Here is a 22,592-nt window from a genome sequence, read left to right as displayed (position 1 = left end):
TCATTGTTGCAAAGTTTGTGGATTTGGGAGCAGTATATGCCATTGGATGTTCCTAAATCCAGGGGCAGAAATGTGCATCCAAATAACAAACTTCTGTGACTGTGTGACCAGCTCCCCTGACCTATAGAAAGTCACCACACTACACCCTTGCCTGATTGGGGACAGGTGTTTCTGGAAGTGGTAAGTTGTGTCATTAAACTCGCAAAGTCCTGCTTTAATGTGCTATTAACGGGACTTGCTATTTGGCCGAAAATGCTTTGCTTCAAGAAATCTTGGCGGTTGAATACGTTTGCAAGGCCTTGAATGGTGCCTATGTTTGCTGAGACTTTGAGGGGTAAATCCATGGTTAGTGTTTGGCCGTCTTCATTTTGGATCATTGTTTTTCTTTCCATTGCTTGCACTGCTGCAGAATGGGAGGTTAAGCTTAATTGTCACCACCAGAATTCACATGCATTTAGGAATGCACATAATCTCCCACTTTCAATCTGGGAACCTAAAATTTTTAGGTGGCAACTTGTATGAATTGTGTATTTGGGGGGCTAGAGGAGTAAACTCAGTCCATTCAGTCATGCTTGGAGAACAATAACTAGGCAAGTTTTTAGCAAAAGGCAGCTTGCGACTTGCACAGGACAGACATTAGTGCTGTTGTGGCAGTCTGGGAAGGTGTCTCAGATGAGGTGGGGTGCAGGTTGGCCTTGAGAGGTGAGCAGGACAGCCAAGGAGGTAGCACGGTATCAATGGGCAGAGTACAGAGACGTGGGTTAAGTCACAGCTTCAGAGTCCCCACCTGAGGTTCCTTGGGAAAGTTACAGTTTCATCATTCGTAAAGTGGGGGAAATAACTATTTTCCTGGTAGGATTGTTGGGAGTGTTCAAGGTAAGTATGGGCATAAAGCTAGATCTAGTCCAGGACCTGGTATTTCTTTTAAGGAGGAGAGTCATGGAGGGGGGAGATAGGGTTTGTCCCTGGGGAATACAACAATTTTGCTGGAATCAAAGTCGAGGTTTCAGTCCTGGTCAGTACCTGGTAATAATGGCAAGCACCAGCTGAGCGCTGACGTTATGCTCTATGTATCCTTAGCAAGTGTAATGCATTATCTCATTTAACCTTCCCATCAACCCTATGAGATGTTTAATATTATCTCATTTTACAGACGGGGTTCTTGATGTAAAGAAAGGCAACTTGCCCTGGGACCCTTCGAAAGTGGAAGGTGAGAACTCCAAAGCCCAATGATTTTTAGCTATTATGCTTAGGTGCTGTCTAGTCGTAGGAGACCTGTAGACTTAGTAGGGCAGCAGAGAGGAAGCCATTCCGGTATCTGAAGGTTCTCAGAGACACTCAGACCTGCCCAAGTTCAGGTACATCAAAAGGCTTCGTCAGTCAGAAACCCAAGCACTTGGTTTCACACTGCATGAACTTCACAATCTAGCTTCACATCTTTTTTTTATCACCCGTGTTTTTCCAGCTAGACATTTTGAGTATATCATCTATTTTTAAAAATTTATTTAAAAAATTAGATAATGCATACCTGGCAAAAATTCAAATAGAGCAGAGCAATATATACCAGACTGTTGTTGTCTCACTAGTGTTCCTTCAAATCCCTCAGTTTCACCCTCCTCCTGAACCCCAAGGGAAGTGCCCTTTCCAGCCGGGCTTAGTGCCTGACAGTCAAGATCCTGGGGCAGGTTCCCTGGGTTTCAGTCCCAACTCTGCCACTTGCTGGCTGTGTGACCTGTGACTGGAAGATGTGGAGGAGGTCCCAACCTCACGGGGCTGTTACGAGGATTAACCATTAGAAAAGAGTCGGGCATGTAGTAAGCGCTGCTTGCATATGAGTTCAAAAAAACAGCATTTTGAAGAAATCGTATCTTTCCAAAGATAACCTAATTCCATTGCAAACCACCGTGGTGGTCCCTACCTCTCCCCTGGCTTTCCTTTCCGTAGTGAATGTACATTACACACATTGAGATACCCTTGGCCTTTTCTCTTCCCTATATATTTTTGTGATACTTCTTTGACATCAGTACCTGGAAAGCTACCCCAGTCGTTTTAACGGCTGCATAGTATTTCAGTGGTAGATGAACCATAATTTATTTAACAACAGGCCTCCTTTAAGGGACCTCATGATATTTTGACTTGTGGCCATTGTTTGCTCGGTGTGAGCAGTTTGACACTGAGACATGTAAAACCAGCCCCTCCAACCCCCCTCTCCGGAAAACAACAACAACTAAACAAGCCTCTGGATTTTAAGGAATCCTTAAAGAATTATTGTGTGTGAAATAGATGTCCTTGCCCCTGGGGAAGTGGTGGAGGAAAGGATGAATTATCTGTCAGGCAAACCACATACTGTATTTCAAGCCATCTCAATTGTAAGATACACCGCTCCTTTATGTGAAGTAAGAAAACAAGCCGCCCATGGAAGCATGAGACGGGCTGAGTGCTCTTCCTGCACAGACCTTTCACGGGTCACAGCAGCCTCACTGTCTCCTGGCAAATTTTGCAGTTCGTCTGCCCTGCTGTGGCCTGTGATGGTGCTGCAATGAAACAAAACACAGCTTCACTTCTTTGTGGGTATTTTTTTCTTTCTTAGACTCTGCAAAACTCTTGGTTGTTGCTTGGCAAGAAAATATGTAATTTCAGTCGTTTTCCCAATAACGAATACTTGCTTTTCTAATGTCAAAGATTTACTCCTTGCTGTTCTGTTTCTGTGACTTTCAGGACATGGTCACACACACACACACACACACACAACACACACACACACACACACACACACACATTTTGGTTGGGGGACATGCTAACTTGTGGTCTCAATGCGGGATCACAGCATAAGCCTTTTAAAGACGTTTCCAGGGCTTCCCTGGTGGCGCAGTGGTTGAGAGTCCGCCTGCTGATGCAGGGGATACAGGTTCGTGCCCCGGTCCGGGAGGATCCCACATGCCGCGGAGCGGCTGGGCCCGTGAGCCATGGCCACTGAGCCTGCACGTCCGGAGCCTGTGCTCCGCAACGGGAGAGGCCACAACAGTGAGAGGCCCGCGTACAGCAAAAAATAAAAATAAAGACGTTTCCAGTGGCGATTAATTTCGACACACATGGTGCGCATCACTCGATTGGAGGGACAAGAGTATGAAAAGGGACGGCCACTTTGCACATGCCCTCACTGTGGCCACTGCCACGACTCCCGCTGGCCCTCCGTGATTGAGATGCCTCCAGATTTCTGAGAAGATAAAACCAGGATGCTAGAATCCAGCGTCTCAGAGGCATCAGTCAATCCAGGCAGTGATTTGCTACTTTGTTCATCCAGACGTATTTATTAAGGGGTTACTTGTGAACCTGGGCCTGGAGACACAGCAATTAATGAAGACAGACAAGGTAAGTAGAAATGTATGTAAGACAGTTATTACCTCTAAGGACCCAGGTGAAACAAGGGAGGAAGATGGGCAGTGGGGGGATGGGAGGAGCAGTAGCTCTATCTTAAATCGGGTGTCAAAAACTGACATTTTGGGCTCCCCTGGCGGCGCAGTGGTTGAGAGCCCACCTGCTGATGCAGGGGACACAGGTTCATGCCCCAGTCCGGGATGATCCCACATGCCGCGGAGCGGCTGGGCCCGTGAGCCATGGCCGCTGAGCCTGCGCGTCCGGAGCCTGTGCTCCGCAACGGGAGAGGCCACAACAGTGAGAGGCCCGTGTAACGGAAAAAAAAAAAAAAAAAGACATTTTGTGTTGAGTGTGTTGGTTGTGCCCCACAGAGGGGCTCAGCTCCCTGGAGGGCAGCCACTGTCTGTCTCTGAGAATTCAGGGGGGGTCTCTCTGATTCTTTGTTCTTTCTTATACTCATGCCCTTCCAATTAATAACCAGATTTGGCTTCTTAATAATGGGATTAATTGTTTTCCATGTGCACCAAAGAAGATATTCAGATTACTTTTTGAATATGTGAAAATAGACGTATTTATGACCATGCATCACATACTCCACCTACGCCCGCACTCTTCACCCCCACCCACATACTCATAGGAGCCTGAGACATTGTTCAATCAAAGTTTTAAAAAATGAACAAGTGAAGTCCTTATTTATTTATTTAATTTATTTTTGGCTGTATTGGGTCTTCGTTGCTGCGTGCAGGCTTTTTCTCTAGTTGCGGCGAGCGGGGGCTACTCTTCCTTGCGGTGCACAGGCTTCTCATTGCGGTGGCTTCTCTTGTTGCGGAGCACGGGCTCTAGGCGTGCGGGCTTCAGTAGCTGTGGCACACGGGCTCAGTAGTTGTGGCGCACAGGCTTAGTTGCTCCGCAGCATGTGGGATCTTCCCAAACCGGGGCTCGAACCCGTGTCCCCTGCATTGGCAGGCAGATTCTCAACCACTGTGCCACCAGGGAAGGAAGTCGTTTTTTAAATTAGATTTTTCGAATACCTAAAATGTCAAGATGACATAAAGCTCTCTCCCACCCTTGTCTCCATCTACCTTTCCCCCAACTCTCTATAGGTAACCATTTTTTATTAATATCTTGCTTTTTCTTTCAGTGTTTCCTGATGTAAATACAAGCGAATTAAATATATATAGTCTTATGTCTCTGTCCTTCCCGAAGGTATCTTGCTGAGTACAGTTGTGCTCCTTGCTTTTTTCAGTTAATAGGTCCTGGTGCTCACCCACACCCAACCTAGAGACCGTCCTCATTCTCTCTGCTGTATCCCATAGGGCGATAGACACTTGTTTCCAATCTTCGCTGCTACGATAGTGCCTCCATGAATAACCTTGCCAATATATCATCTGATTCATGCACAGCACTGTCGGGTGGATTCCCAGAAGTGGGATCTTGAGTCGAAAGGTAACTTTGCAATCATTTGGGTGGTTCCCAGAAATTACCCTCCACAGGGTGATGCCATTCCGTCCTCTTACCAGCTGTGAGGGTGGGTGCCTGCTTCCAAGGCCTCATCACCAACCCTGTGGGGCTCTCATGTGTTTAAGGGCTGTTGCTATTTCCCTCCCACACCCACTTGCCCATTTTCCTACTGGGTTGTTGGTTTTTCTCTTTAGAATTTCCAGGAGCTCTTTATATATTATGGGAATTAACCCTTACTCTATGACATGGGTTACAATCATCTTTTTTCCCCAAGTTGGTCTTTTTCCTATGGTTTTTGCTTAAAAAAAAAAATCATAAGCCAAACATTACTTTTATGTAGCTGAATTTGAGTTTTTTCTTTTAATCTTCTCTGGATTTAATTTTTTTTAGAATTTATTTTTATTTTTTATTTATTTTGTGGTACGCGGGCCTCTCACTGCTGTGGCCTCTCCCATTGCGGAGCACAGGCCCCGGACGCGCAGGCTCAGTGGCCATGGCTCATGCGCCCAGCTGCTCCGTGGCATGTGGGATCCTCCCGGACCGGGGCACAAACCCGTGTCCCCTGCATCAGCAGGCGGACTCTGAACCACTGCACCACCAGGGAAGCCCTTTAGAATTTATTTTTAGAAAGCCTTCCCCTGTTTAAAGTTCCATAGTTTCATTTCTCACATGGAATATTTGGTCCATCAGGAGTTTATCCTGATGTGTAGTGTGTCTTTATGGCCCAACATCATTTATTTAAAAGCTCATCTTTATCACAATGATTTGATAGGCCACTTTTAACACATCGTAAATTCCTGGGTGCATTTGGGTATACTTCTGTATTTTTTAATATATATATATAATTTTAATTTTTTTTAATTTTTTTTAATTTTAATTTTTTTTTATTGGAGCATAATTACTTCACAATGCTGTGTTAGTTTCTGTTGCACAAGAAAGCGAATCAGCCCTATGCATACACATGTCCCCATATCCCCTCCCTCTTGAGCCTCCCTCCCACCCTCCCTATCCCACCCCTCTAGGTCATCGCAAAGCACCAAGACGATTTCCCTGTGCTATGCTGCTGCTTGTGGGTGTATTTCTGGATTTTCACTTTGTTCTGTTGCTCTGTCCATATGCGGGCTGATTCCACGTTGGTTTCAGTGCTGATGTTCGTAGTGTATTTTACTTTCTAGTACAGCTGGTTCCTCCTCACTGCTCTTTTTTTTCTGGGTTTTCCAGACCTAATCTTGCTTGTTTGTTTTTTCATGTGAACTTAATTTTTTTCCACTTTTATTGAGATATCATTAACGTATAACCTTGTGTACGTTTAAGGGGTACAGCGTGTTGATTTGATACATTTACGTATTGCAAAATGATTATAACCAATAGTGTTAGCCAAGACCTCATTACCATGTGTTTTTTTGTGGTAAGAACATTCAAGATCTACTCTCTTACCAACTTTACAATATATAACACTGTATTTTTAGCTATATCATATGAACTTTAGAATCAGCTTGTATGATTCCAGAAAAATCATCTGTTGGTACTTTAATTTGATCATAATACATCTTTTAAAAAATTTATTCAAGTATAGCTAATTTACAATGTGTTAATTTCTGCTATACAGCAAAGTGATTTGGGTATACATATATATATTCTTTTTCATATTCTTTTCTATTTTGGTTTATCATAGGATATTAAATATAGTTCCCTGTGCTATCAGACGCCTTGTTGTTTATCAATCATAAACATTTTAAAGGTCCACAATTTAAAATTAACTGGAAAAATGGGCATCTTTATGATGTTGAGTCTTTCTAACCAAGTATGTGATATCTTTCTGTTTAAGTTTACTTTTAAAAAATTTCATTAATTAATTTTAGTTTTGGCTGCGTTGGGTCTTTGTTGCCGCACGTGGGCTTTCTCTAGTTGCAGCGAGTGAGGGCTGCTCTTCATTGCGGTGCACAGGCTTCTCACTGCGGTGGCTTCTCTAGTTGCGGAGCACGGGCTCTAGGCATGCGGGCTTCAGTAGTTGTAGCGCACGGGCTCTAGAGCGCAGGCTCAGTAGTTGTGGCGCACAGGCTTAGTTGCTCCGCTACATGTGGGGTCTTCCCAGACCAGGGCTCAAGCCCGTGTCCCCTGCATTGGCAGGTGGATTCTTGACCACTGTGCCACCAGGGAAGTCCCAAGTTTACTTTTTTTGACTTCAAAATTTTTTTTAATTTCCTCATGTAGGTTTTGCATGTTTTTCTTGTTAAGTTTGCTCCTGAATGCATTATCTGTTTTATTTCTCTAACTCAGGGGTGGGCAAACAGCAGGGCCACTGCCTGTTTTTGTATGGCCCTTGAGGTAAAAAATAGTTTTTTACTTTTAAATGGTTGGGAAAAAAAATGGGAAGAAAAGAAAAATTTGTGATGCATGAAAATTATTTGAAATACAATAAAGGGCCATAAAGACACACTTAGTGTTTTTATTCGGTGTCTGTAATAAAGTTTTATTGGCATGCACCACACCTGTTCTCTGATGTACTGGCTACAGATCTTTTCTTGCTATGAGGGCGGAGTTGAGTAGTTGCTACTAAGGTCATAGGGTGCACTGAGCCTAAAATATTTACTCTTTGACCCTTTACAGAAGAAGTCTGCTAACCTCTGTTCTAAGGGGTTGTTGTTCTAATGTGTACTGCTGTCCTCCTGGTGTGTAATCACTCATGGCTAGCTATGTCCTACATTTAAGACAATTTAGAAACTAACCAAGGTTGAGGAAAAATTAGCAGAAAAACAGGCTTGAAGGGTTACTACCAATAATTGAAACACCTGTAAGTTATCCAGTGGAGAAATAATTTATAAAACCATTGACAAAAGGTTGAAAGTTTTTTTTTTTTCTCTTCCAGGTGAAATTTGCTTTCCTCCTTTACATGGGATGGTTTCTTGTGAGAGGTGCAGTCTTCTTTGGGGAAAGGAGGGAAAGTGTCAAACTATGTCTTCACAGAAGAGAAATGACAACTCACCCCCTTGGAGCTACTGTCCCACCGTGGTTGTCATTGCCAGTTGTGGTCCCAGCGGTGGTGGAGCCATTGAGTTGGCATCAGATGCCTCGAGTCAGGGGTCCCCAGCCTGGGAGGACTGGCTCCCTAGGTCCACTTGGTCAAGACTTGGCCCAGACCGCTCTCCCCTTCACGAAGTTCTTTGCATTTGACTGTTGGACGCCTGGCTGCTCCCTTGTCATTCTTCTCATTCAGAAGCTGGAACCACAGGTCCCAGCCTGGTTTCTAATAATAGAATATTAGTCATGCTCTGGAACAGAAACAGACAGATGTGCGAGTTTGGCCCAGTATGGTACATCTTCATTTACGACAGCTCATAGAAGTTTGTGCCCAGACTTAATTCCACTAGGATTTGTTCCATGGTCATGAGGCTGAACACATCCGGGGAAAAAAAAAAAAGGGATTTTTCTGTGTTGTGTCTCCAAAAACCATAGGCCCCTTGGTGTCGTGTCTTACAGGGTCTCCCTGCCGATGAGAAGGGCAGCCCGTCCTCACACCGTTTCCAGAGTGGGTTTTGAAGAAATGCAGAAACCAAGGACGATGTGGAGAATTTCTCACTTAACTAAATGGATGTGAGGTATAGAACACATCATTATTCTGAGATTGTCTTTGCTCTTTGAAGCGTTAAAATCTCTTTTTTATGAAATGATGGAGGTAGCAGGGGAGATGGTGCTGTGTTAGTGTCTTTAGTTGGTAAAATAAAACAGTGAGAACCCTCGGCCCCGCGGCAGACTATTGACAGATACACTCAAAGCCATGATCGTCCCCTTTCCCTTTGCCTGCCTTTACTGTAGAGGCTGCAGAGGTGACTAGTGGCCCTTAGGTCCCAGGAGCAGCCATGTCGTACAGCTCTGGCCGGTGATGTGAAGGCAGAGTTGCACAGGGAGTGCTTCTTCACTGGGAGAAAGGGCTTTGTTCTTTGCCTCTGTATCCTTTGCCCTTTGCCTTTTGCCCTTTCTCTTCCCTCCCCTGAGCTCCTCTTCTTACATGTAACTCAGACCCAAGTCTTGAAGGGAACAGCCGTCTTCTCCTTTGAGGAGACCCAGATGAGGATAAAAACCAATACGTGATGCTTTGCTGAGCAGAAATCAGAAGTGTCCTAGTTAATAAAACCCCAAAGTTTGGGAACCACATCTTGGTGTATCAAGAGATGAATTTGCCAAGTAGCATCTCACCAGCCTTGGTTACAAACTCTTGTGATCGCTAGACACCTGAAATTACATTTTGCTGACGTGATCTTCCAGTGAATGCTTGAGGTAACTCTTGTTGTTGAAACTCCTGTCATTTTTATGGAGAGAGACTCCTTTACAGCAGAGTGTGGGCTTTCTGAGTCCCCCTCTTCCCAGCTCCTCTCCTCTCCTCCCTGAAATTTGAGCTAAGCAGGCTTTGGATGCTCTGTGAAACCCGTGTCATTCAAATGCTTCCTAAAGTATTTTGAAGATGTTCTTATTTCAGCCATTGACCGGATGTTGATGTCAACATCTAAAAGTAGGTCCTTAAATATCTCTCTGCCTGCTGTGGTAGGAAGGTCTGAAGCAAATGGCATTTATCAAGCAGTGATAATTTTCATGAATTTATTTGAATTTAAAACTCCTGAAATCTTTCCTGGCATCTCTTGTGGAATTTCAAAAGGGGACCTAAGTCATACTCCACAGCAACACAGAGACATTTCTTTTATGGACACCCAGAGGTATCATTTTTCCAGTCATGTGACCTGTCCAGCCTGAGCATGTGAGATAAATGATAATTTAGCTTAGCCCTTTCAAAGCATCCGTCATGCATCAGATGATTTAGATTTGCTTTTCCTGATACTCCGAACCTGGAAATAGGTACTCTTATTATCCTAGTGTAGAAATGTTTTTAAAAATTGACTCAGAGAGGCTAACTAATCTCTCTAATGACACACAGCTAGTTAAACATCAAAAGGGGTTCTCTGATGTCAGTTTTCCCTTTGGCCTCAACCTTATGTCAGGGCAACTGATAACATGTACTTGCATGTTTAAAACCTTTTCCTATCCCACCCACCCCCATTCTTTCAAATGCATCCATCAAACCATCCTGTTTACAGTATTACTGAAGGTCAAAAGTTCCCTCTGAGGGTGTTACTATCTAAGAAGTTGATGGAGTAGCAATGGCCCTTTTTGTGACAAGAGTGCCTAAGTCCGCTTTATCCCTTTCAACTTCTCCGTCAGTCTTGTCTGGAGATTCTATCATGGAGGAAGTTTTCCCAAAGGCTGTAATTTACAGGATCTTCAGATTTCTTTGGTTTATGCTTCTAGCTGTTGATCTATACACTGTCACTCAACCCTGATAAAAGAACGTAGAAAGAAGCATATTTGAATAAATACGGTACTTTTGTTAAATTCCCACTAACCGGACAAAGTTCTGCAGCTTGTTATTTAGTGCTGTTGTTGTTATTATTATTAATGTTCTCTTCCAAGCCTGCTCCCCGAAGGGTGTACTAACCCCTGAGAGATGCAGATCTTGGAATGAAGAATGATTAAGGGTCCCAGGGCTTTGCACCATCCCCAGCATCTCTAAATTTTCCATCCATTTTACACGGAGGAAAGCACGGCCTCAGGGTGCCCTCTTGTGGTCATGTTTTTAGTTGCAAGACGGTGATGGAGTTCTTAAAAATTAAAAGAAAGAAAAAAGAGAAGGAAAAAAAGTCGTGCATATGTTTTTAGTCAGCAATAAGTTTCGAGATGTGACAGTCCTGTCAAAACAAAACAGTTCAACAAACTTCAAAGTAACCACAACAGAAGATATGCAGACACATATGGAGGCTTGGCGACAGAGCCTTGCCGTTAAATGTGCCAAAAACATTTTGAAGGACAAACCATAGGATCTGAAAGGGGATCGGGGTGAAACACACTCAGGTGTGTGCACAGTAGGACGGGGACCCACAAGAACACTCACTGAGAAACAGAGGCAGAGTGTTAGTGTAAAGGCAGAACAGCACTCCCCTTGCCAATTTTCTGGTGCTAGAAGCCAAGCTTTCTGCCCATTTCTTAAGAACACAGGTTCTCTGGTTCCTTTATTTCTTCATCTGTCCATGTGAGAACAAGACAATGTCCTTGTGTTCTTTGAGCTTACATTCATGGGGGGGGGGGGAGACAAAATAAACACACAAGGAAACAAATAAACAAGATAATTTCAGAAAGTGCGAAGTCCTTTGGAGGAGATAAAACCGCATGATGAGATGGAGATAGAAATTGACAGCGATGAAAAGAAATGGGAGAGAGGGAGAGAAAAGGTCTCAGTGAAAGAAGGGGTGCATTTCTGGGTACGTTCTGAAGGTGGACCTGACAAGGTTTGTTGACAGATGGGCTATGGACGGTGAGAAAAAGTGAGGCAGCGTGATGTCGAGATTTTTGACTCGGGCAACTTCCATCCACTGAGATGGGGAGAGTCCAGACAGGGCCACCTGGGGAGTCAGGTCCTGAAGACGCCGAGTTTGCCTGGAGCTGTTGAGCAGAGCACGGGATACAGTGATGACCTGGGCCGCTCCCCGCCCTCTGGCTCACCTGTGCACACTGAGTGGCAAAATCAAAACTTCACGGAGCTAAATCCTTCCTGTCCAAGGAGAGACTTGAGAAGGCCTGGTCTCCAGGGCAGGCGGGGGTGACAGACAATAGCCCATTAAAGAGCTTCATGGAAAACATCACGTGGGTTTAGACCGAGTCCCTTCATGGGACTGAGCTTCGACCTTGGAGCCAGAGACCAATTGGCAGAAGGGGCTGAGGGAGGTCCCCAGGGTCAGTGGGCAGCGCGGGAGTAGCGGGAGGTGATGGGGCAGCGGGGGAGGGACACAGGGGGGGTTCTGCACGGCCACCTCGGCCTTTTCAGGGCAAGGCTCCTGCTCTCTGCTCTGCCTTCTCCAAAGGGCCACACACCTGCTGGGGGGATTGCTGTGTAGCTGACACAGAGTCCGCTCTGCAGACCCTCTCCAAGGACACACAGGGGGAAAGAGCACCTCCTTCTGGAAGCCATGGTCACTGGCACCTACTGGGTGCCAGGCCCTGTGCTGGGCCCTGGGAGGCGAGGTGTGCATGGCAGGTTCTACTGGTTTCCCAGAGAGGCTTAACACTTCAGTCTGTTGTATCGAGTTGGATTTTTAATTGCACCGAATTGGATTAATTAAAGATCTACTCTGCGCCCGCCGCTGTGCGTGGTCCCGAGGGAAAATGGGGTGCAAAGCCAGAGCGCTGCCCTCAGGGCGCCCACGTTCTCAAGACGAAGAGCACCAGAGCGGAGTCTGCTGTGCCGTTCAGCAGCTGTGTGCACTTGGGCAGGTCTCTCACGTCTCCAAGCCTCAGTTTCCCAGTCTCTAAGATGGGTAGAGAAACTGGACCTACTGTTGAAAGGATTAAGTGACAAGAGACATGGAAATAGCATCTGGCAAGGCACCTGCTACACCGTAAGCCTCACTACACGTTCTTGTCAGTGAGTCATCAGTTAAACGGGAATAATAATAGTTCCTACCTCCCAGGGCTGATCTGATGCTGAAGTGCTTTAGTCTCGGTAAAGGGCTAAACCCAGCATCGCACAGGCGGGCTAAGTATTAGGGACCTGGGGGCAGCGGCAACGTGCAGCCTTAGTTCTGCCCGAGCCCAGCCAAATCAGCTGTCCGCTCAAGGTCGCTGTTTCCCAGTCTGCGAAATGGGCACAGTCGTAATCTTGCCTCTTGGCCCGGTTGTGAGGATTAAAAGAGGCAACATTGGAACAGCCTGGCCTGCCCCAAGCTCTGGTGACCTTTATCATTCCAGCCTCAACGTGTGCTGTTGCTGTTCATTTATTTGAAAGCACTCAGTCGGATAAACCGACAGCCTCAGAGAACACAATGGTTACAGAGAGAAAGTTGCTTTAAGGGATTCCTGGGGAGGCTGCTGGCTTCTGCGTTGGGGTTCCCACCCTTGAGTTCCTGCCGTAACCCTGCCATTAACCTGCCGGGTGACTCCCTCCCTTGGTCTTGGGTTCCCAGTAGTAACGATACAGGGGTGGAATGAGAGCAGCGGTTTTTACCTTGGGGTGGGTTTCAGAGTCACCTGGAGAGCCCACGCCCCACCCTAGGGGTTCTGAGGCTCCAGTGGGGGTATCCTGGGGGCCTGAGGTTTAAATAAGGGTCCAGGGGATTCCGATGCCCACAACAGCCAGAGAAGCTCTGGACCAGGGCGTCTCCAGGGTCTCTTCCACCTGCTCTCTCCAGCCGCGGAGGCAACTCTTGGCAATGAGCCTCACACGGGCTCTGGGAGGGGCTGGGTCACGGGACCTCCCTGTGCTTGGCGTGTCCCTGCCACGTGGGGACGGGGAGGGTTAGTGTTTGTGCTCCTCAGAGGCTGGTGAGGATGAGGGGGAAGGGAAGGAGAAAGGCGGGCGCACCTGGCCTCTCTGCGATCTGAATCCATCACTTCCACCTGAAGAGCAGGAATAATAACCCCGCCGCTGGGACTGGAGTGGAGGGAACGAGGCAGAGAGCGGACAGAGCAAAGCTCTCTCAGGCCCACGCAGTTGTTAGACATTAATAAATCAAATAACAAGCAAAACTGCCCTCCCACGTTTGGAAATGTGAAACTAGTTCTAAGTAACTTAACGGTCAGTGAAGAAATAATGATGAAAATTTCAGTGCTTAGCGCGTAGCTTAAGTGCTGGGCCTGACCCAGAGCAGATCTGTTTAGAAACCGGATGGGGGTCTGCTTTCGGAGGCTGTTAAGGGGGCCTCCAGCCAGTCCCATACCAGCCAGAGTTCTACGCCCTGGAGGCTTGGGGAGGCAGGCAAACAGGGCTGCCAGGTAACACACAGGACGGCCAGTCCAAGTTGAATTTCAGAGACACGATCAATTTTTAGTATAAGTGTGTCCCGTGCACTATTTGGGAGATACTTATGCTTAAAAGATGTCATTGTGTCTCTGAAATTCAAATTGAGCTGGACATCCTGTACATGTGTGTATGCACGTGTGTGTGTATGTGCACTTTTAGCCTGGTCACCCTAGCAGGGCACTGCGAGGGTGGGAGGGAAGGGCCTGAGCCCCATCCCCCCAGGGCAGCTCCCAGCGTCCTCGGAGCAGGGGCTGATCCTCCCAGGCCTTCCTTCCCCCTGCTTCCACTCAGCCTCGCCCTGTTTCACGGCCCTCAGGAGGTACACCTGGGCTGCAGAGGAAGCTCGCCTTCCCAGAAGTCTGAGGGCCAACGTGCCCCACGTGTTCCACGCCAGGAGCTGGCGCCGCCCACCCAGCTCCTGCTCGGGCCTCCGGATCTGCGTCTCCTCTTTGCGGCTCCCACCCGGTGCTGGCCCTGGAGCCCGGACTGTGGGGACAGTTCAGGACTTTGCTTCCTTGTGGTGGAGCAGGAAAGACTCTGATCTGGGACTGGATTCACTTGGCCTGAAGCCACATCTTTTATTGTGGAAAACCAGCAAAAGAAAACACAGCTGGGACTCTTCAAACAAACAAAAACCCATCCAGTGGACCTCAGGTAAATCGCCTCATTTTTCTGACGTTGGCTTCCTTGTCTGTGAAATGGGGATAACTGCACAATCTCACGGATTTGTTATGAGGTCATGCGAGGGGCCCATGCCTAGGCCCAAGAAATGGTATCTGTTGTTGGTTTTATTTAGTGCTGACTTGGACGGTCTTAAGGGGCTCTCTGGGGGTGGGTCTTGAAGCTGCACTTACACTGGACTTCACATAAACTAGAAAATGTCATTTTTAAAGATGGGCGGTGCGCTGAGATGCTCATGAAGATTTTCAGAGCCCCAAATTTCCTTTTGTCTCTGCCACTGATAAGATTTAAACACTTCTGAGCCTGAGTTTCCTCGTGTAAAATAACCCAGGAGTTAAATGAGAACGTCCCCAAGCTTTTGGTGCTATCCTGACCCAGAGCAGGAACTTGCTGTGACTGATGCCCTCAGGACTGCTGTTGCCATGGCCACGTCTGCTGGGGTGGCCCCGGGGCCCTGCAGTGCTTCTGGAGACAGACAGCCAGGGGGATGGGAGGAGTCTGGTGAAAGCTCCCTTTGCTCTAAAACCTTCTCTCTGGATGCATGTGGGTCCATAGGAGAGAAGCATTGGGAATTGTTTGATCAGAGAAGTCACCCGCAAGGAGTTCTAGAGAGTTCCAGAGGGGGCTGATGGCTACGAATCGGATCGTCTTGTCAGGTCTTTTTCTGTTGAACTACTGGGGGCTTCGAAGTTTTCCTTAAACATTTGAACAAGCTCTCTATATAGCCGAGTCACTTACCTTTCTACCGTATTCCATGAAGAATCCTACCTTTCTGGTTTTTTTCTTTTATATTCTAGTGTTATTTTTCAGCCCATGAGGTTTTACATTAGGTAAATCAGCAGTTCCCAAATCTGGCTATGCCTGAGACTTACCTGGGGGAATTTGTTTCCAAAAAATGCAGACGCTTGGGCTCTGCCCTCAGCTTCAGGTGGTAACGGCCTGGGACTCTGTATTTCAAAAAGCTGAAGCCAGAGGTCTAATTCTGATGGGTAACCATGCCTGGGAAGCCTGGGTCCAATCTCACTTTTCTGTTTGTCTTTTCTTCCTTTGCTTAAAAGGGAGTAACTTACCCTGAGATCACAGAGCAGCTGTTCTCAATGTGGGGCCGTGTGGTCCCTGGGAACTTGTTAGATATGCAGATGCGCAGGTCTCGCTGCAGCCCTGTGGAATCAGAAGCTCTGGGGTGGGGCTCAGAGCCCGTGTTGTAACAAGCCCTCCACGTGGTGCTGGCGCCCCTGAAGTTTGGGAACCATGGCAATGGACTGAATATTTGTTTCTTTAAATTGACTTGTTTAATTCTCCTGGAGTTTAATTGTTTTTAATTTATTTTAAATTTTAAAAATTATTTTTATTTTTTGGGCCATGCTGTGCAGCTTGCGGGATCTTAGTTCCCCGACCAGGGATTGAACCCGTGCCCTCGGCCGTGAAAGCACGGAGGCCTAACCACTGGACCACCAGGGAAGTCCCTGGAGTTGAATTTGTGTGCATTTCTCAACGAGTCATTTCCCCCAGTTGTTAGGAATTTATCCCCCAAATGATTGATTAAATGATTCTTCCCATTCCCGAGCTTTGGAAAGCATTTATTGAGCCCCCATTGCATGCCGGGCTGGCCTAGGTAGAGGGGTTCAAATGCTCAGAATCATATAGGGGTAAATGAGACCCCTGTATGAGTGCTAAAATAGGCCAAAGAAGACCGGCAGCAGCTCCATGGGGGAAATAAAGGCAGGAGAGAGAAGGCATCTGATGATGGGGAGACAGGGAACTGCTTCACAGAGGGGCCTCTGGCATTCACCTGACATGGGAAAAATGTCCATGCAAGGACTGGATTATCTTCTTTTTTTTAAAAATTAATTTATTTATTTTGGGCTGTGTTAGGTCTTCATTTCTGTGCGAGGGCTTTCTCTAGTTGTGGCAAGTGGGGGCCACTCTTCATCGCAGTGCGCGAGCCTCTCACTATCGCGGCCTCTTTTGTTGCAGAGCACAGGCTCCAGATGCACAGCGTCAGCGGCCATGGCTCACGGGCCCAGCTGCTCCGCGGCATGGGAGATCTTCCCGGACCGGTGCACGAACCCGTGTCCCCTGCATTGGCAGGCGGACTCTCAACCACTGCGCCACCAGGGAAGCCCTGGATTATCTTCTTAACTAGTGGTATCTGGAGTAGAAAGAAAGTGCTTCTCGCACTCCCCCCATTCCCCGCCCCCTTGAAGTCCTGGTTCAGTTATGTGCATCCTACTCTTGTTCATGCAAATACATTACAAACATAGATGCCAGTTCTGGGGTCTGCTGCCCTGGCTCCACGGCTTTCCTCCTTCAGCAATATACACGGCCACCCCTGCAGGTCAGTGGACAGAGTTTACACTCATTTCTTCTCATAGTGCAGAGTTCTCTGTAGTGTGGAATACCTGCTTGATTTAACTGTTCTCACATTGATAGCGTTTAGCCTGCTGTCTAGTTTTTCGCCACTTGAGATGAACAAGGGGGAATTTCAGTAGGTAGGGGTGATGGGTAGCTGGAAGGAGTTTGACTCTTGTTCAGAACAGGGTAAGAAAATTGGGCATTTTTCAACTTTACCAACAGAAAACACTTATCAAGAAAGAGGGGGGCTTCACTGGTGGCGCAGTGGTTAAGAATCCGCCTGCCAATGCAGGGGACACGGGTTTGAGCCCTGGTCCGGGAAGATCCCACATGCCGCGGAGCGACTAAGCCCGTGCTCCACAACTAACTGAGCCTGCATGCCTAGAGCCCGTGCTCCGCAACGAGAGGAGCCCGTGCAGCAATGAAGACCCAACACAGCCAAAAATAATAAATAAATAAAATAAATTAAAAAAAAAAAAGAAAGGGGATAATACTGATTTCTGGTTGGGAAATATCTACACATTAAAAAAGTTGAGAGGGATGAACTGGGTGGGGTTTTTCCAGCAGCGCTGGCACCCCTCAGCACTGCATCCCCAGATTCAAATGATCTGGGATCTGCCTTCGAGTGGATGGTCCAGGCGACCAGCACACAGCTGCCTTCTGTCTCCGGCTTGGCAGGACCCAGCTGCAGCTTTCTGCCCCAAGCCTCGATTTCCTTTCATGCTCCGCCCGGGTGGATTTCCAGGGAAATCACCTCCACGTATTTTCAGAAATTTACACCAGTCATCAAAGGGGGTTGCGTAAGAAACGTTGGCGGCCCCCGAGGAGGCTCTGAGCGCTTCAGATCCGGTCTTTTTAGCAACAGGAAGCCCTTTCTTGCTCAGCATAAACAAAGCCGAGCACTTCCCCCACCTCTTTCCCCTCCATGTTCAAGTTTGCTTTGAAATTCACAGCAGAACATTTGATTCGAGGTGTGGCCTCATTCTGGCATCAGCCTTAATTCCCATTAACTTACGACGAGTCTGTACCCACTACCTTCCCCCCTCTCACATATAATTTAATAAAAGTCACTTGTGAGAGGGGATTATCATTCAGTTAGCTGGAGTAAAAGGCCGTCTCTGTGTCCCCAAGGCCAATTCCCATTGCTTTCGGGGAGCAGGCACTGGGGGATGGGGGTGGTGTGGGTACCGGTGTTGCAGTTTGAATAATGACCACCAGAGGGAGCACTATGCTTTGAAAACCACACAATTGTTCCTTTCCATCCTGGAAAAAGGGAGGCCTATTTGCTACCAACCCCGTGTAACAGAGGAGTTGTCATATCCCTTCCACACGTGGAGCAGCTAATGAGATAAGGCGAGAGGTTTCTTGCTGGGAATTTGAGAATTCAAGGAGAGACACGTCCCACAATGCAAATATTAAGCTCTGTAAATAATTCATACCACTGGGCAGTTCGTGGGTGTGGACCTGGTTGGCTGTAGTCAAGTGGCATTTACAACTCTAAGTGAATGTGGATAGAAGTTTGTTTCCTGCCTTAATGAGTATGTCAGAACCTGCCCCGGAGGCCCTGTTAGCTTTTAAAAACTCATCTATGGGTAAAGTTGTAAACAAGTGACAATTAATAACACTTTGGTCCCCAGACCTGTTTGATAATTATCTTCAACTGTCTATAGCAGCTCTAAAGAGACCTGTGCTGTGCTTGTTCCGGGTAAAATTATGGATTTGGAAGCCCAGGGAAGAACTGAAGGTAGCAACACAGCCTGATGTACCTGAGTTTGCTCTAGGAAGACTTCCGTTCTCCACTTCTCCTGCCCTGGACGCTAGCTGTATCTGGCACTGGGCTTCATGGGCAACATCTCACTTAATCTTCACGACACTCTAGCAAGATGGGAGCTTTCATCATACCCAGGAAAAAAGATAAGGAACTGGTTTAGCATAGTTAACTATTTACCTCAGGTCATATGTTTGTGGAGCTGGGATTTGAACCCAGGGCTGAGTGACTTTGCACATTCATTCATTCATCAAACATGTACTGTGTGCCTTTTGTTCTAGGCAGTGTGCTGAGTGATGATGGGGTTGCAAATAAGGAATAAGGAAGAGGAGATTTCTTTCCTTGTAGAGTTTACATTCTAGGAGGCAATGGCAGACTGTAAACAAGTAAAGTAAAAAACAAGATGCTTTTGATGGGTGCTCTGGAGAAAACAGAGAGGACGATTTGATAGACAGTCATGGGAGTGGTGCAGGGAAGAAGGACCATTTTAAGTAGGATGTTTGGTGGAGGCTTCATGGAGAGAGGACAGTAGAGTGAAATCTGAGTGGTGAGAAGTTTCCATCCCGGGCCAGATACAAGGAGGAGCATTCCAGAGGGAGGCCCAGCCAGAGCAGAGCCCTTGGATGGGGACAGGCTCAGTGGGCTGGGGTAAGAGCCAGGAGGCCAGAGCACATGAGTGGGGGTGACAGAGATGGGGACAAGGTGGGCAGGCTGGGCTGTAGATGCTGTGTGTCACCACTGCACTGAGACGCCCCTGAAATTCTCCCCCTTAGAATCCAGCTTCTGGACATATGTGCCGCTGTCAGATGCAAGACGAGCCTGTGGCTGGATTCCAGCTCATGTCACCTTTTTTTTTTTTTTTTTTGGTTTAACATTTAATTCATCCTTACTGCATACCCCACCGCCCCCCCCACCGCCCCCCAATTCCCAAAGGAAGACCCAGCTGCCAGTTCCCTCTTTATTCTAATCTGTCTCTGGGTCCCACCATCTGCTTCTGATCAGGGTAGAAACTGGCATCTTCTCCTCTGCCAGAATCAGCCCTACGTCTTTTTTAACCTAACTGGCACTCAGACACCAAACCTCCAGATCAAGGGCAAGCCAGGCCTCTGGGATGACCAGAGACGTGAGGAGAAGCGAATTCAGCCACATTGAGTTGGAAGGAAAAATCCGGGCTGACGCACGTGCCAGGATGGTCACTGCGCTTTGTCTACAAAAGGAGGAAAATGGGAACAACGTAGCTGGCGATCAGCGGGCGCTGTCTGTCAACAACATTTTGGTCCCTTAATAAAACGGTGTACCGAGCCATCATCAAAATAATGTCATACCGCCTGCCGATGCAGGGGACACGGGTTCGTGCCCCGGTGCGGGAAGATCCCACATGCCGCGGAGCGGCTGGGCCCGTGAGCCATGGCCGCTGAGCCTGCGCGTCCGGAGCCTGTGCTCCGCAACGGGAGGGGCCCCAGCAGTGAGAGGCCCGCATAACGCAAATAATAATAATAATGCCATCGAGCCATATTCGTGGACCTAAAATGAGGACCACCACATAGTGTGAAGAGGAAGAAGCAGACTAGAAAAGAGACTTGTCTGGTTCTGCGTTTGAACAGGTTAGAAGTCTGTGCTTGTGAACATAGGTGCCTAGAAAAAATTTCTCAAGGATCCACAGCAAAATATTAACATATGAACAAAATATTAGCATATTAACATGTCATGTCTGGATGGTGGGATTCGGGTGATTTTATTTGTGCCTTCTCTTGTTTAAAACACTTCAGTGGTGCTCACTTTTCTTAGGCTGAAGCTTTCCAGTCCTCACAGGACCTGCTCACAGAGCCTTGTGTTGTCTGACCGCATCATGGGCTGTCTCTCCTTTCCGCCAACAAGCTTTGTCCCTTCCTGTCTCAGGACCTTTGCACAGACTCTTTGCTTTGCGGGAATCTTCTTTCCTGGTAGTCCACCCCACCCACTTGCTCCCTCTTCTTCCTTTACCAGCTTATCTTCACTTTCTTAGAGATCCTGCCCTGCACTGACTGCCCCCGACCAGGCTGCCTCCGTCCCTCCTCCCCCCATTGAAGCACCTTTCATCCTTTGCTCCTGCCAGGATATCAATTCCAGGAAGGCGGGGGAGTTTTCAGTCTCAGTCCTGTCTGCTGTGTGTCCCTCACAGCAGCTGCTCAGAGCTTTGCTGAATGAACGACACAAAAACCCTTCTGCCTGTGTAAACACGTTTCTATAACTAGCATTTATCCTTCATTTGGGAAAAAAAATAATGACAAATAAAAATATTTTTTCTGACAGTTCATAATCATTGCAGGAGTGTAAAATAATTCAGAGAATGTTAAATTACCTCTATTATAGCATTCCGTGGATCTGAACACTAAAACGATTCTCATTTGTGGGAAAAAAGGAAAGAAGGGAACGTCAGACCTTTCCATATTCTCTTTCTTTCTTGAAAAGTGTGGTGTGGTGGAATGTGGTCTCTGGAATCAGGCTGCCTAAAATCAGTACCTGTCCAGCACCGGTCTTGACCAGCTGTGTGACTTTGAGCAAGTGGCTATACCTCTCTGAGTCTCAGTTCAGATGTATTAAAGGGAGAAAGTAGAAATGCCTGCCTAGGGTTGTTGTGAAAACTAAGTAAGATAATGGATGTAAAGTGCTCAGTAAGGGAATTCACCAGTGAGTATTCACCCAGACACCCACCTATCTCTTCTTGGCTAACCCGGAGCCCCAAGTTGGCCATTTGGTAACTCCAGAAATATAGGGACATGGTCTGTTTTGCTACCTGCCATAATCCCAGTCCTAGGATGGAACCTAAGACGTATTATTAAGAGTTCAATAAATATTTCTTGAATAAGAAGAAGTTCCTGAGCCTCATGAGATGCTTGTCAGCATTACTCCGTTTTCTTAGGCTGAGAAGTGGTAAAAATCACAACTGTTTCTTTTTCTCTGCTTATTTTAGACGCAGCCGTCCTCAGAGGTCAAACACTGTGAAAATAGAAAGTGAACTTTGGGACTTGAGGTCTGAGGAGCAGTAGCCCTCAGTGATAAGAGAGGATGAACTGCCCCAGGTTGGTTGCCTGAGATGATGTTCCCTGTGGCCCCTTGAGTTGGAGCCTCATTTGACAGGTGTTTGGGTGTTGCTAAGGCCTGTTCTTCTGGTGCTCAAGGCCAAGGGATGGCCCTTTGCTGCCATGTCGTAACCAGATCTTTGGGAGTTCATCCAGTCACATTGGCTGTGGGCAAACCTCCAAGATGTACCTTGTCTCACCCTCTTTGGCCTAATGACTTAGATTCAAAATCTTCATTGAAAGTTTTCTTCCTTACTTCCTTCTCTTTTGCTTCTCTCTGGGCATCGAGAGATCATTCCAAAGGGAATCTATACAGAGAGGAATCTTTTATGAAAAACAGGAAGAACGGCACACAGGTGAAGGGCTCCAACCAGAATTACGAATACACACTCACCAGCCGGTATCCCGTTTGTCTCTTTTTTTTTTTTTTTTTTTTGCGGTACGCGGGCCTCTCACTGTTGTGGCCTCTCCCGTTGCGGAGCAACAGGCTCCGGATGCGCAGGCTCAGCGGCCATGGCTCACGGGCCCAGCCGCTCCGCGGCATGTGGGATCCTCCCGGACCGGGGCACGAACCCGTGTCCCCTGCATCGGCAGGCGGACTCTCAACCACTGCGCCACCAGGGAAGCCCCCGTTTGTCTCTTAAAGTGACAGTTGGTTCTAAGCTTTTTCCTGTTCATCCAGAAAAGCTCGCAGACCTTTGTTTTGCTTTCTAGGCAAAGGTAAGATCATATCTCTTGAATTTCCTAAACTGTGTCTAGGGGAACTAGGGTCCTGCAATAATGTTGTATTAAATCAGTTAAGTAATTAAAAAATGTGTGTGTTTACACGTTGAACATTTATTGAATCTGTAGTGGGTGACATCAGGTACTGTTGTATTTGCTTTATCTCCATTAACTCAGCTGATCCCCGTAACACCTCTGTGAACTTCGTCAACTTTCATCAGTGAAGAAACTGAAACACAGAGAGGGTGAGTGACTTTCCTGAGGTCACACAGTCAGGGGCCGAGTCAGGTTGTGTATCCAGACACTGGTTCCAGAACTTGCA

The sequence above is a fragment of the Lagenorhynchus albirostris genome, chromosome 10, assembly GCF_949774975.1.
Source record: "Lagenorhynchus albirostris chromosome 10, mLagAlb1.1, whole genome shotgun sequence".
NCBI lineage: Eukaryota > Metazoa > Chordata > Mammalia > Artiodactyla > Delphinidae > Lagenorhynchus > Lagenorhynchus albirostris.
This window is presented reverse-complemented; position numbering follows the sequence as displayed.